The 16,089-nt window shown below is 40.7% G+C and overlaps 2 protein-coding genes across 7 annotated transcripts in view; one reads left to right on the top strand and one right to left on the bottom strand.

Moving 5' to 3' along the window:
- LOC117477332 (zinc finger protein 208-like) overlaps positions 1-16,089 on the top strand; it is a 416,861-nt gene that overhangs the window by 182,415 nt on the left and 218,357 nt on the right.
- LOC117477343 (zinc finger protein 239-like) overlaps positions 1-16,089 on the bottom strand; it is a 124,361-nt gene that overhangs the window by 36,999 nt on the left and 71,273 nt on the right. For 2 of the 6 annotated variants that reach the window (XM_034124030.1, XM_034124032.1), the window contains exon 1: positions 84-390. The exons of 3 other annotated variants lie outside the window; for them this stretch is intronic. The gene's annotated coding sequence lies outside the window, so the exon portion shown is untranslated. Of the gene's footprint in view, positions 1-83; positions 391-3,696; positions 4,015-16,089 lie in introns of those variants that run through there. One more of the 6 variants, XM_034124031.1, reaches the window with a different exon arrangement.

Genomic DNA, 16,089 nt, shown 5'->3' with positions numbered 1-16,089 from the left:
ACCCTGCAGTATACAAACTCGTCATGACACACACCAACTTACAGACACACAAACACACACACACATGCTCTGAAGGATGTTACCTCTCTCTCCTCTTCGTCCTGGTTCTTCAGTCTCTCTTCTCCTTGATAAAACACTGCCGTTAAACACACTAATCTCCGTTGAATGCCTTTACTTGTGTTTACCGATCAGCAACGTGGTATAAAAAGCTACGAACAAAGAACGGGAGGCAACAAAAACACGGTTTAACGGATAAAAGCACGGATAAATCACCCTCCAAGGATAAACTAAGTCTTTGTATGTGTTTTAAAAGTCTCTTAAACACATTACATTCAGTATAAAATCTGCGTAAACGTCTGTTAGTAACGTGTAGCTTCTGAGGACCGGAAGCTAGAAACGGACCACCGCAATGCATCTTCTTCTTCTTCTCTTTTTAATGGCGGATCGCAAACAGCTTTTGGTTGCATACCGCCACCTACTGTATCGAACACATAAAACTAAGAAACCATAAAATAAATTAAAAAAAATCATCCATGGTCTATTCTAAACTACTGTTAGATTATTTCCCCTATCCCAGTTTCCCTCAAAAAGGTGAACAGTGCCTTTCTGGTAGCTCTTTCTCCTTCTCCGTCTGTTCCCAGAATACCAGCTACATTCCACTCCCTCTCTGCCTCTAAAACTTGATCCCTTAATTTTTCTCTTTCAACTCTATAGGTGACACAATGTAATAAAATATGTTCCACATTTTCCCTAACTCCACAGTTAATGCATCTTGGGATTTTAGTTTTTCTTTTAAACATAAATTCACTGCCTGCCTGTGGTGAAAAACGGTATTAAAATGAATAATAATTACAACAATAATAACAATCATAATAATATAAATATGGGACTGGTATGGCGGATTTTAAACGTTGGGAAAAATGTTTTTGTTTGTGATCATACATTTGTTTTCCATTATATAAGTTTTGATACAATGATTGATCATTAAAGTGTTATCAAAGCTGATAAAGGTGCAGCTAGTTGTAATTACTTTGTATACTGCAGGGTAGCTTGTGAATTTACTCCAAGTGGAACTAAAGTCTGATTTAACACTTGATTATATTTATAAAAGTAGAAGTACTCAGGTCTTGTCTGTTAGTAAAAGTAGAAGTACTCAGATCTTGTACTTCAGTAAAAATAGAAGTACTCAGAATAGAATAGAATAGAATAGGGAGGGATGAAACCCTCTTTAATGGTCACACATGCAGAGCACACAGCACACACAGTGAAATTTGGCCTCTGCTTTTAACCCATCCTAGTACAAGGAGTCTAGTACTAGGAGCAGTGGGCAGCTATTGTACAGCGCCCGGGGAGCAATGGGAGTGGGGGGGGAAGGGGGGTGTCCGGTGCCTTGCTCAAGGGCACCACGGCAGGGCAGGAGGTGAACTGGGACCTCTCCAAGTAGAAGTCCACACTCCATATTTAGGTCTGGTCGGGGACTTGAACCAGCGACCCTACGGCTCCCAGTCCAAGCCCCTACTGACTGAGCCACTGCCGGACTCAGGTCTTGTACTTGAGTAAAAGTAGAAGTACTCAGGTCTTGTACTTGAGTAAAAGTACCAGAGTGTAGGAATACTCAGTTACAGTAAAAGTCCTGCATTCTAAATAATACTCAAGTGAAGAAAAGTATTAGCATCAAAATATATAGTAAAAGTAGTCATTGTGCAGATTGGTTGGTTGAACCAAAAAAAGTTTTGCCTCCGCCCGACGTCACGCCAAATCTGCGTCTGACTGATGAAGACAACCACTCTCTCTGACCGAGAACAAAGAGGAGAGAATATCTTTGTATGCAAATCAACCTCCACCTTCACCGACACTGGGAAAAACACGCCGACATCAATATATATCAGTATTTAGTGTCACTAATTTAAAGGGTCCTCTCCTGCTGATGTTCAGGTGTATATCAGTATATAGTGTCTCTACTTTAAAGAGTCGTCTCCTGCTGATGTTCAGGTGTATATCAGTATGTAGTGTCTCTACTTTAAAGAGTCCTCTCCTGCTGATGTTCAGGTGTATATCAGTTTGTAGTGTATCTACGTTAAAGAGTCGTCTCCTGCTGATGTTCAGGTGTATATCAGTATGTAGTGTCTCTACTTTAAAGAGTCCTCTCCTGCTGATGTTCAGGTGTATATCAGTATGTAGTGTCTCTACTTTAAAGAGTCCTCTCCTGCTGACATATCAGTATGTAGTGTCTCTACTTTAAAGAGTCCTCTCCTGCTGATGTTCAGGCGTATATCAGTATGTAGTGTCTCTACTTTAAAGAGTCCTCTCCTGCTGATGTTCAGGTGTATAGCAGTATGTAGTGTCTCTACTTTAAAGAGTCCTCTCCTGCTGACATATCAGTATGTAGTGTCTCTACTTTAAAGAGTCCTCTCCTGCTGATGTTCAGGCGTATATCAGTATGTAGTGTCTCTACTTTAAAGAGTCCTCTCCTGCTGATGTTCAGGTGTATATCAGTATCTAGTGTCTCTACTTTAAAGAGTCCTCTCTTGCTGATGTTCAGGTGTATATCAGTATCTAGTGTCTCTACTTTAAAGAGTCCTCTCTTGCTGATGTTCAGGTGTATATCAGTATCTAGTGTCTCTACTTTAAAGAGTCCTCTCCTGCTGATGTTCAGGTGTATATCAGTATGTAGTGTCTCCACTTTAAAGAGTCCTCTCCTGCTGATGTTCAGGTGTATATCAGTATGTAGTGTCTCTACTTTAAAGAGTCCTCGGCCGCCGTAGTTTCAGAGCGCATCGAGTGTAAAATACCATCGACAAGCTGATGCTGACAGCCCCGCTCCTGCCGCCCGCTTGTGGCAGACCACACTTCCACGCTCACTGGCAGGCCCGGACTGGCCATCGGGAGGACCGGGAGGGAGTGTGTATGTGTGGCGCGACTCGCGCGAGCGAGGCACACCTTACGTGTTGTTGTTGTTGTTAGCATCTGGTGCTAGCTAGCTGCGCTAACGGATATAAGGAGCTGTTTCAATGACATTTCGCCGACAACTGCGCCGAGCACTTGACTTTATGCAGGTAGCCAGACAGTGTGACATTGTACGAAAAGTCAGCACACTCAGCACGGATAGTACGCGCAACATGATTGCAGCGTCCAGGCAGCTCCCATTCGAGCATATATGCCTTGAGCACATAGCTCAACGATCCATCACAGTGTCCACACACACACACACACACACACACACACACACACACACACACACACACACACACACACACACACACACACACACACACACACACACACACACACACACACACACACACACACACACACACACCACACACACACACACACACACACACACACACACAGTATTATTGTATGAGAGAGGTTCCAGGTTGAATTGAGGTGAATATTTGTAATGTTCAGAGGTTGTTGTGTTTAATATTCATGAGAATATTTGTCATTGAACAGCAGATCTGTCAACACTATTTCCATTGTGAATTCAGAGGTAAATGGTGTACTTTCACTTCACTACATGTACCTTTAGTTACTTTACAGATGTGGATGAATGATGTGAAATATCAGACTTTAGTTACACCTGGAGTAAATTCACAAGCTACCCTGCAGTATACAAACTCGTCATGACACACACCAACTTACACAGACACACAAACACACACACACACACACACCCACTCTGAAGGATGTTACCTCTCTCTCCTCTTCGTCCTGGTTATTCAGTCTCTCTTCTCCTTGATAAAACACTGCCGTTAAACACACTAATCTCCCTTTAATGCCTTTACTTGTGTTTACCGATCAGCAACGTGGTATAAAAAGCTACGAACAAAGAACGGGAGGCAACAAAAACACGGTTTAACGGAAAAAAGCACGGATAGATCACCCTCCAAGGATAAACTAAGTCTTTGTAGCCTATGTGTTTTAAAAGTCTCTTAAACACATTACATTCAGTATAAAATCTGCGTCAACGTCTGTTAGCAACGTGTAGCTTCTGAGGACCGGAAGCTAGAAACGGACCACCGCAATGCATCTTGTTCTTCTTCTTCTTCTTCTTCTTCTTCTTCTTCTTCTTCTTCTCTTATTAATGGCGGATCGCAAACAGCTTTTGGTTGCATACCGCCACCTACTGTATCGAACACATAAAACTAAGAAACCATAAAATAAATTAAAAAAAATCATCCATGGTCTATTCTAAACTACTGTTAGATTATTTCCCCTATCCCAGTTTCCCTCAAAAAGGTGAACAGTGCCTTTCTGGTAGCTCTTTCTCCTTCTCCTTCTGTTCCCAGAATACCAGCTACATTCCACTCCCTCTCTGCCTCTAAAACTTGATCCCTTAATTTTTCTCTTTCAACTCTATAGGTGACACAATGTAATAAAATATGTTCCACATTTTCCCTAACTCCACAGTTAATGCATCTTGGGATTTTAGTTTTTCTTTTAAACATAAATTCACTGCCTGCCAGGCGCGCCGGATTCATTTTAGAAGTGGGGGGGCCAAAAAAGTGCGTGTGTATGGCCCAATCCCAAACCACGCCCTACACCCTACCCCTACACCAGTGGTTCCCAAACGGTGTGCCGCGGCACACTGGTGTGCCGTGAGGCAAGTCCGGGTGTGCCGTGGGATTTTGTGACAACCATACGTTATTATTGCAATATACAACTACACAAAAATAATTATTTTTTAATTGACTATATCAGTACTGTGTATGCACTCATTTCATAATACAGAGGCAAACTCTATACCTAAAAACAATTCTTTAAAAAAAAATCCTCACAGAACCCCATATTTCGCTGTTAACGCAGTTGCAGGTGGGAATTATAAGACCGTGACACATCGACGGCTGAAGGACAACATTAAAACAGAGAAACACGCAAGAGGGAAAATTGAGCGCTTTCTTGTGCGGAGCAAACCACCAACCACCAGTGCAGAGACTGCCGACAACCCACCACCGAAAGAAAAGAGGAAAAAAACTGTCAGCAGACAGTATCATGAAAGTTACCTGTCTTATGGCACTGCAGGCGAGCGGCAGATGTTCCCTACAAATAGACGAATCTACTGACATAAGTGGGGCTGCCCAACTTCTGTCAAACGTCAGATATGTTGATGCTGACTCTATCAAAGAGACGTTTTTCTTTTGCAAAGAAATGGAAAGCCATATTACGGGAGAAGAAATATTCAGGGTAACTAATAACTATTTAAAAGAGAACAGTCTGACCTGGAATAAGTGCGTCAGTCTTTGCACAGATGCGCGGCAAGCATGACGGGGAGAGTGAAAGGATTTATTGCTAAGGTGAGAGCACAAAACCCACATTTCGTGACAAACCACTGCATTTTGCATAGAGAGGCATTAGTTGCCAAAACCATGCCCCCGGAGTTGACTGAGGTGCTGAATCAGGCTGTGCAGATGGTGAATTACATCAAATCAAGGCCCCTGAAATCTCGCCTCTTCTCCCAGCTGTGCGCCGTGATGGGAGCCGACCACCAAAGCCTGATCCTCCACAATTTTTAACTTTGTGACCTGTCTGGTTTAAATGAGTGTGTTGCTGCTTTGATGAAGCCTAATTTGATAACGTTTCAAATTAATTTCTGAAATATTTCGTTAATAAATATTTCATGAGTAATATAGTTGTCTGTCACATTTTATTTGGCATTAGTAAATAATTATGCACATTTACAGATATTTTACATGATATGAGTGATAACACGTGTTATAAGGGCTATTTTTGCACAATAGGTGTGCCTTGAGATTTTTACTTGTCCTTTGGTGTGCCTTGGGCACAAAAGGTTTGGGAACCACTGCCCTACACAATCCCCCTCCGTGACGGAGTGAACTCCGTGGAGTGACACATGAGGCTATGGAGCTAATTTCCTGCCATAACTCCACAAACAAACTAAACAGGTTTTACAAATGCCTTATGATTCACTAACAAACACAATGTGGTTTGCAAATACAAAACACCATCTACAAACTAATGAATTTAGTTTTGCAAAGAAAAAACGTATCTATCAAACAAACACATAACATTATTCTAATAAATCATGTTTCAGAGACAAATTCAGCTTAGGTTTTACAAGTACACAACTTTTTTTTACAAGTGCACAAATTTGTTTTACAACTACAACACTTTGTTTTACAACTACATATTACTGCCAAAAGTCACGTGACTGAGACTTTTGGCAGTAATATTCCGCCGTGGCTGGCTCATACACAGTCACACATGCTCACTCACACATGCTACACGGCAGCAGGGGGCGCTACTGAGTCCATTGGGAAGACGGGAGGTTGAGCAGAGCATGGAACAGCTCTTGCCAGTCTGATGACAGGTGTTATAGTGATAATATTATAAACAAGGTGAATTTAGCGATCACAACGAAAACAGCCAAGACACATATTGAGCCCAGAAAATAAATGTTATTAGGGGCTGTAAATATAATAAGCCTTTGTCTAAAATGGACAACATTGTAACTAAAGAGATTTAAACTATATATACAGCCAGGGGACGTTCGGGACGAATCCCGATGGGCCGGTACTGAAGTGGGCCGGTCGGATAAGTCACTGCTCACCCCCCCTTCCCCCCCGTCAACAATTTCCTCGCGGTATTTACTTGCGGCACCACCGAGGTGGGCCGCTTACTTGCGGTACCGAGGTGGGCCGGCGGTACCGAAGTGGGCCGGTCGAGAGTCCCGGGCTGATTTGTTGTCCCAGTCCGCCCCTGTATACAGCGATTCTGCACTTGGTCAATCAGCTGCTTTTCATTTTTATTCCTGCTATATTCAATGAGTGATACAAATATTTTTTACCACAAGTTCTTAATAAAACTGACACTGTTGGACTTGGTACTAGTTGACTGCAACCAGAAATAAAATGAAGTACTTTACTGTGTACTTTGTGAGTAATCCTCTGTCAGAGTCCCCTCCATAGTACATAATGCATGTTTTTTGCTATCTTTGATGAATGATAAAAATAAAATGTTACCATTAGTTCTTAATGAAATTGATACGGTTTGACTTTGTATTAGTAAGCCTACTACTAACAATACATTGAAGTACTTTTACTGTGTATTTTTTGAGAAATACTCTGTCAAAGTCCCCTCCTGTGAACAAAATCAAGCCACTTCTGCTAAGTTTGATGAGGGAATTATTTTTTGTTGCCATTAGTTCTTCGTGAGATTGATCCTGTTGGACTCAGTACTACTGAAACTACCCCCACAAGTACTATGAAGTACTTATTGTGTACTTTTCCAGTAATCCTCTGTCAATGTCCCCTCCTGAGTACAAGAATGCATGTTTTTCTTTTAATAAGCGTTAAAAAACATTTCTTCCTGAGACTGATATTGTTGGACAGAGTATTTTAAGAGGATGGTAGACATGATATCAGCAATACTTCCAGTCAGTACTCCGGCAGCAGCATTTTCACACCTTGGAAAGTCTTTAGAGTCTGGCCTGGAATGGATAGCTGGTCACAAATATCCTTCAGCAAAGTAACACACTCTGTCACATGGTTGCCCTCTTATGATGCTGCTGTCTTTTAATATATAATTATTCCTCTGCCGCTAGTTCGTTCCTCGCAGATTCTTCAGTCTCATCAGCCTCATCCTTCCATCAGTCCCAGTTAACGCCTCCAGCCCACTTCCAGTATCTGACTCCATATGATATTGTCCTGATGCTGTAAGGGTGATGCCCCATGATCACAAAATGACCCCTCTAGAGTGCCAAGGACCTCATATTATGTCTGTCATTAATGTTACATCACCCATTAAATCACCCAAAAAATATTTTTTTCCCTCATCAAACTTAGAAGAAGTGGCTTGATTTTGTTCTCAGGAGGGGACTTTGACAGAGTATCTCTCAAAAAAATACACAGTAAAAGTACTTCAATGTATTGTTAGTAGTAGGCTTACTAATACAAAGTCAAACCGTATCAATTTCATTAAGAACTAATGGTAACATTTTATTTTTGGGTCATTCCAGAATTGGAGGACATTTCATGTCCCCCATATAAAAAATCTAATAATCCATGCCCAAAAAGCTAAGACATGCACTTGTTGTGTTAAATATACTTGTCTTGAGACAAGATGCATATAAAGTTGTAGAAAAAGTGGTTTCAAAATATTATTTAAAATATCAAATAGCTCTCGAACACCCCCTAAAATTGCCCTTTTCTCTTGTCCCAGCTTCTTGGTGACCAACTTGCATGTCAACTATAACATTTAAAATAGGGTTTTTATTTACTTTTTTGGTATTATTCTATTGATATATGTGTCTTGTAATGGTAAAATCAATTTGTTAAATCATAAACACATTTTAAATAACAGTAATTTTGCACAGAAGGTGTGTCCCTCAACATGCGCGCAACCCTGTTACCGAAACCTTTTTAGCTTGGCAGAGGAAGTGAAAAAACTGTTTGTCGCATGACACAGTGGAAAGGACATCAGCAAGCCATGTGCTACTACCATGGGTAGACCAAAACTAAGTCCTCTCTTTTATTTGTAATATATTTCCAATCTTGTCACTCTTGAAGGAGTGTGGCACTCATACAAACGCAACCCTGTTACTCAAATTATGAGACAAAAACAAATTAATTTCAAATGTATCTTTCTTTTGTTAAATATATATAAATATAAATATAAAGTGTGTCCATTCCTTGACAATAGCATTACATTGTGCAGCTAGCATTAATTCCTGAGGTAAAAGCTAAAATTAGCATTGATTTTCAACCCTGTTACTTGCAACCCTGTTACTATAATTAGAGTAACAGGGTTAATTCTTCATTGGAAAATATACATTTGATGCCTTAGCTGGGCAAATCACTTTTTTTTATGGTTTATTATCTGTTTTTCCTAAATACATAACAAAAAATAATCAAATGAAAGGTTCATTTTTCAAAAATGTTGGTGTCTAAATTGTCCTCCAATTCTGGAATGACCCTTTTATCATTCATCAAAGATAGCAAAAAACATGCATTATGTACTATGGAGGGGACTCTGACAGAGGATTACTCACAAAGTACACAGTAAAGTACTTCCTTTTATTTCTGGTAGCAGTCAACTAGTACCGAGTCCAACAGTATCAGTTTTATTCAGAACGTATGGTAAAAAATATTTGTATCACTCATTGAATATAGCAGGAAAGAAAATGAAGAGCAGCTGATTGACCGAGTGCAGAATCGCTGTATAGTTTAAATCTCCTTAGTTACAATGTTGTCTATTTTAGACAAAGGCTTATTATATTTACAGCCCTAAGAACATTCATTTTCTGGGCTCAATATGTGTCTTGGCTGTTTTCGTTGTGATCGCTAAATTCAGATGCTGGATCGCTAGAAACACCGCTGTCATGATCAGGCTGGCAAGAGCTGTTCCATGCTCTGCTCAACCTCCCGCCTTCCCAATGGACTCAGTAGTGCCCCCTGCTGCCGTGGAGCATGTGTGAGTGAGCATGTGTGAGTGTGTATGAGCACAACCACGGCGGAATATTACTGCCAAAAGTCACGTGACTCAGTCACGTGACTTTTGGCAGTAATATTCCAGTCACGTGACTTTTGGCAGTAATATTCCGCCGTGAGAAGAAAAAGTTTTGTACTTGTAAAAAAAAGTTTTGTAGTTGTAAAACAAAGTGTTGTAGTTGTAAAACAAATGTGTGCACTTGTAAAAAAAAGTTGTGTACTTGTAAAACCTAAGCTGAATTTGTCTCTGAAACATGATTTATTAGAAAAATGTTATGTGTTTGTTTGATAGATACGTTTTTTCTTTGCAAAACTAAATTCATTAGTTTGTAGATGGTGTTTTGTATTTGCAAACCACATTGTGTTTGTTAGTGAATCATAAGGCATTTGTAAAACCTGTTTAGTTTGTTTGTGGAGTTATGGCAGGAAATTAGCTCCATATGAGGCTTCCTCCTGTCAGATGGAGGGAGTAAACACAGCGGCAATCTTTGGGACAAACTCCCCTCTCTCCGGCAGAAACAGGAAATGCCGTAACTGTATGTAACAACGGTATCAAATCAGCATCTCTTTGACAAAAAATGTAAATTAATAACTCAAATAAAACTCCAAACATCTTTAATTGTGTTACTTTTTTGTAAAGCTCTTTTAGTTTTAAACCTGATGTTTATAAGCTTCTTAGTTTTTGCAACAGTCTGTAAATATACACAACTTTATAATAAAATGCACACATTTACCTTTTTCTAGACTAAACACAGGTTTAGTTAAAAAAATATGAGGTTATCGTGAGGTTGTTAACATCGCAATTTATCAGTGGATGTTTGCTGGAAGCACAATAACTGCATGTTTTGCATTGCTTTTAATTTCAGTTAATATAGTGGTGAGAGACTCCCGATACATTAGATTTATAAGTTCATTAATTGTCTCATGTGATGCATATTTCCCGGTGAGCATGAAGCTCTTCAGAGTGGGGTTTTTCTCAGCTACGAGTTCAACTAGCTTTTGGAAATTGCTCTCCTTATCCGCATGCCCCCTGATTGCTAGGCCCTGTCGGGTTAGAAACTGCAGACAGCGCAGTTGCTCCATCATTCCATCTCTTCTTTTTTCCTGCTCAATACGCTGTTGTTTGACAAGCTGTATGTTGACTGGTGTTTGACTGAAGAAATCGCACTTTTTTTGAATACACTCTCTGTGGAAATGAGACTTTTCGTGGCTGTCCAGGAGGCTTGGGCACTTTTTCCAGTTATTAACTCCGGTATTAACAAAGCTATCTCCACATTTTGAGAAAGTTACAAGCCGTTTGACAGCAGCAAATCTGCATATTTCACAGAAGGCCCGTTTAGTGGTTTTGCAAAGAATTAACCACTCTCTGTTTTTGTACCATTCTGCGTTGAAGTACCTTTCTCTTTGCCCAAATAATCTAGCGGTCTCCTTTTTTTCGACAGTTTAGCTGTACAGCTTTACCCGCCTCAATGTCCCGACAACAAACCTCCATGCAGTCGGAACCAGCCTGTTTCGGTTCAACGACGGCAGTGGCGGCGGCGGTTTTGACAGTCTCTGCGGCCGCAGAGCGGCTGCTTTTGGGTTTATCTGGCTTCGCTGTTTCTATGATTGATGAAGGTCCAGGTGTGTGTTTGTGTATTTTTGCGTTTGTGTGTATTGTGTTTGTTTCCCAGGGAAAACACTCACGAGAAACACCGGCTGTTGTTATGCCTGCATGCGTAAAGTTACTCCGTTCTCCGCTTGTAATTATGCCGTTACAAGCTTCAAAGTTGTGTTTATCATCTGAATTTGCAGAAAAAAGTTTAATATTCTGAAAGCCAAGACTTTGTTTATTTAAAATCAGATACAAACAAACTGTAACGGACCCTGCTGTGTTATCTATGATTACTATAAGCCTTACATTCATAATTTCAGCGGAGGGAGGGGAAGCGGCGCTGTGGAAGAGCAGAGTGGCGAATGAGAGGCGAGCTGTCATCTTCCCTTTACAAGCTTAAAAAATGCCTGTAGCTAATGAGATTGAATATAACAATAACAAATAACAAAATATACACAGCTAGATCAGATCGCGTTTTAGATGCGACTTTAGAGTATAGGGGAATTATTGAAACGGGATTTGTACAGTGTTCCGCGGCCAATGCCCCCCCCACTTCCAGCGCCCTTGCTGCCTGCCTGTGGTGAAAAACGGTATTAAAATGAATAATAATTACAACAATAATAACAATAATAATAATAATAATATAAATATGGGACTGGTATGGCGGATTTTAAACGTTGGGAAAAATGTTTTTGTTTGTGATCATACATTTGTTTTCCATTATATAAGTTTTGATACATTGATTGATCATTAAAGTGTTATCAAAGCTGGTAAATGTGCAGCTAGTTGTAATTACTTTGTATACTGCAGGGTAGCTTGTGAATTTACTCCAAGTGGAACTAAATTCTGATTTAACACTTGATTATATTTATAAAAGTAGAAGTACTCAGGTCTTGTCCGTTAGTAAAAGTAGAAGTACTCAGATATTGTACTTCAGTAAAAGTAGAAGTACTCAGATATTGTCCCTTAGTAAAAGTAGAAGAACTCAGGTCTTGTACTTGAGTAAAAGTACCAGAGTGTAGGAATACTCAGTTACAGTAAAAGTCCTGCATTCAAAATATTACTCAAGTGAAGAAAAGTATTAGCATCAAAATATATAGTAAAAGTAGTCATTGTGCAGATTGGTTGGTTGAACCAACAAAAGTGTTGCCTCCGCCCGACGTCACACCAAATCTGTGTCTGACTGATGAAGACAACAGGCTTGTTTGAGACGAGCTGCGGCTCGCCTCGAAAGTAGACGAGAATAGCCGATCGCAGCCGGGGGAGGTCTCAAAAAGCTCGCCTGAAGTCGGACAGCTCGGAGTCGGCTTCTTCTTCTTCTTCTTCTTCTTCTTCTCGGCTTGACTCGGTTTGCATTTATAAATGCACACGGCATCTATTGCACGTCTGTCCGTCCTGGGAGAGGGATCCCTCCTCTGTTGCTCTCCCTGAGGTTTCTCCCATTTCCCCTTTAAACTGTGGGTTTTTCTCTGGAAGTGTTTCCTTGTATGATGCGAAACGTAAGGACAGAGGGTGTCGTATTGTCATACTGATATTCTGTACAAACTGTGAAGTCCACTGAGACAAATGTAACATTTGTGATATTGGGCTATATAAATAAACATTGATTGATTGATTGATAAAGAATGGACAAATGTGTTTAATCGTTAATGTCAGATATGTACTAAGTAAATACATTTGTTACTGCTCAAGATTAGATTCAACTTTATTGTTATTGCACAGATTACAGGTACTGAGACAACGAAATGCAGTTTAGCTTCTAACCAGGAGTGCATACAGCAGTAAAGTGAAAAGTAATGTACACAATCTACAGAATAAAATATAGAATGAATTGAATGATGAATAAACAGTGAGGGGTATGAATACACTATATACACAGTAGCCTAGCCTAGTATGAACAGTGTGTTGTATGAATATGCTAAAATATATAAAGTATGACAACGGTAAGCAGTGCAAGTATAGTATACAAATATATAGATATGAATTTAATGATGATAAACATTGTGGAACAATGATGAAAAATGTGAATGGAAGTGGCGACGTAAAACTGACACAAAACAACAACACACTTTTGCCGAGCCAATGGAGAGTTTCATCCCCAGCACGGGGTAAAACCGACCAATGAGCGCTCAGCTCGAGATACCAGCAAGTCGTTTCCCATCAAGCATTTCGCTTCCGCAGCCCGTGGAGAGAAACTGCGCCGCCTCGCCGCGCCTCGCTCTCAAGTCTGCGGGCGTCTTTGTCCCGCGATATTTCAACGTCTCATGTAGGCGAGCCTCCAGAGCAAGTCGGACAAAATGACTAACCATCATGCAACGCACTAGCAAGACGTTGATCGCAATTGCGCAGGTCTGCGCAGGTCTCGCTTGTCTCAAACAAGCCTAACCACTCTCTCTGACCGAGAACAAAGAGGAGGAGAGAATATCTTTGTATGCAAATCAACCTCCACCTTCACCGACACTGGGAAAAACACGCCGACATCAATATATATCAGTATTTAGTGTCTCTAATTTAAAGGGTCCTCTCCTGCTGATGTTCAGGTGTATATCAGTATGTAGTGTCTCTACTTTAAAGAGTCCTCTCCTGCTGATGTTCAGGTGTATATCAGTATGTAGTGTCTCTACTTTAAAGAGTCCTCTCCTGCTGATGTTCAGGTGTATATCAGTTTGTAGTGTCTCTACTTTAAAGAGTCCTCTCCTGCTGATGTTCAGGTGTATATCAGTATGTAGTGTCTCTACGTTAAAGAGTCCTCTCTTGCTGATGTTCAGGTGTATATCAGTATGTAGTGTCTCTACTTTAAAGAGTCCTCTCCTGCTAATGTTCAGGTGTATATCAGTATGTAGTGTCTCTACATTAAAGAGTCCTCTCCTGCTGATGTTCTGGTGTATATCAGTATGTAGTGTCTCTACTTTAAAGAGTCCTCTCCTGCTGATGTTCAGGTGTATATCAGTATGTAGTGTCTCTACTTTAAAGAGTCCTCTCCTGCTGATGTTCAGGTGTATATCAGTATGTAGTGTCTCCACTTTAAAGAGTCCTCTCCTGCTGATGTTCAGGTGTATAATGAATACTGATTCTTAAATCATGAGCTGCAGCCCTGTTCTGTTCAGATCTGATTTAGCTCTGTTTGATAGGAAACAGTTGCACACATGCGTGCACACACACACACACACACACACACACACACACACACACACACACACACACACACACACACACACACACACACACACACACACACACACACACACACACACACACACACACACACACACACACACACACACACACACAATGTGAGCGTCCATTCCCATTGGATAACGGAGGATTAACAGGGCACCAGGTGAACATAATCAGGAGCAATAGACAAAACGGGAGGGTGAACACTTTCAAAATAAACCACATGTACAATATCACAAAGCCTGAAGCAGTCAGTCCACAGTGACGAAGTTACCTTCGTCACAGTACTCTTAATATTTAAATGTTTTCATCAAATATAACACATTCAAAAGTGCCCAGCGGTCTAGTAGTTAATACAAATCAATAATATCAAAACAAATTATTACTACTAACTTTATTGTGAAATTAAAACAGAACGGTACAAGAATAGTTTCCGGTCTATTCTGAGGCCCGATCTCTGTAGATAAATAAAGAACTATGACAGATGTGTAATATTTAATGCAGCCAAACCATTTATTACAATGCATTCATGTGATGACTTTCAAAGAGTAAAGCAAGCACTGCTGAATACAGTATGATTTTATCTTTTACGAAACGTTTTTTTTTCATATGGAATGCAGTTGGAGGTCAACCAATCACAGAGCTTGAGGACTAATCACGGGGTTTGTTGAGCAAAGCGGAACGATAGCTGAGGATTCTGGGTAGTGTAGTCTTCGGCCATCCTAAACTCTGAAAAAATGGGGAAAAATACAAAAGCATTGTACACAATTTAAACCAATCAATGTTGTGTAATTAACAAGGATAATCTGGTGTTTTTGAGTTGATGAGTAGTGCAGATATCACTGTAAAATCAATCGACAGGAAGGAGAATACTTACTTCCGGGTGTAAAATCCTCCGTTATCCAATGGGAATGGACGCTCACATTGCCTTTAACTGCCGCCGACATGGACCGATGCGGTGCTTCCCTGAGCGTCAAATACCGCCGCCGATGGGAATACATTGCAATCAGTTGAAAGCTCTTTGCGTTCGTTTATGAAGCTGAAGGAGACTCGGCGCGTCACAACTGCACGCCAAAGGACCCTGACCAAGCGTCGCTATTGGACAATCAGGGAGTGAGACTGTGTTGAATCAACACCTGCAAGGTTGGGGAGAGCACAGCGTTTCTGTCTGATCCGCACAGTAGTTGAGGGGAGAAAAAAGCCCCATATCCCCCGCCCGCATATCCCCATGCAATATGCCAGATTATAGCTAATAGCTCATTTCCATCTGTGGTCCTCAGGCAGGTTCATAACAATCAATAAACAAATAATAACATTGCATGATCTCTATCAGTCAAACCATTTTAAAACCTGATTTAAGTACAGCTCAATACATTAATACATAGTACACTTGAAATCAGCGACGTGCAGTCAGTGGAGGCAGAGCCTCACCTGTCATACTCCAATGTAACGGGAAAACAATTAAAGAAAAACTAAATAATAATAATAATAAAATGTCTCCACTGATCTTGTGTAAATGTGATTTCTGTATGATTCCAATCGCATTTTATAGTCAAAATCAGCAAATGTGCTGAGCTCTGCTACGGGAGCGATGAGAAGTGAGGCAGGGACGAGCACTGCCTCACGTAAGCCCACAGTAACTTGCTGGAGCGCGGGCACTTATTTTGTGAGCGCGCTCAAGCCATTTACTGTGGGGTGAGGTGAGGCACAGATGAGATCTGCCTCACTTCAGAATGCGTCACCCCACAGAAACTGGCTGGAAAGCGGGCCCTAAGCGCATGCCTGTTACCATCTCACTGTAGGTCACCAATGTAATGTTTGTAGATCCCTTTATTACATTTATCCTCGCCATCCATAGTCTCTAAATAA

The sequence above is a fragment of the Trematomus bernacchii genome, unplaced genomic scaffold (genome assembly GCF_902827165.1).
Source record: "Trematomus bernacchii unplaced genomic scaffold, fTreBer1.1, whole genome shotgun sequence".
Lineage (NCBI taxonomy): Eukaryota > Metazoa > Chordata > Actinopteri > Perciformes > Nototheniidae > Trematomus > Trematomus bernacchii.
The sequence above is the reverse complement of the archived record's forward strand: the minus strand, read 5'-3'. Positions and strand labels throughout refer to the sequence as shown.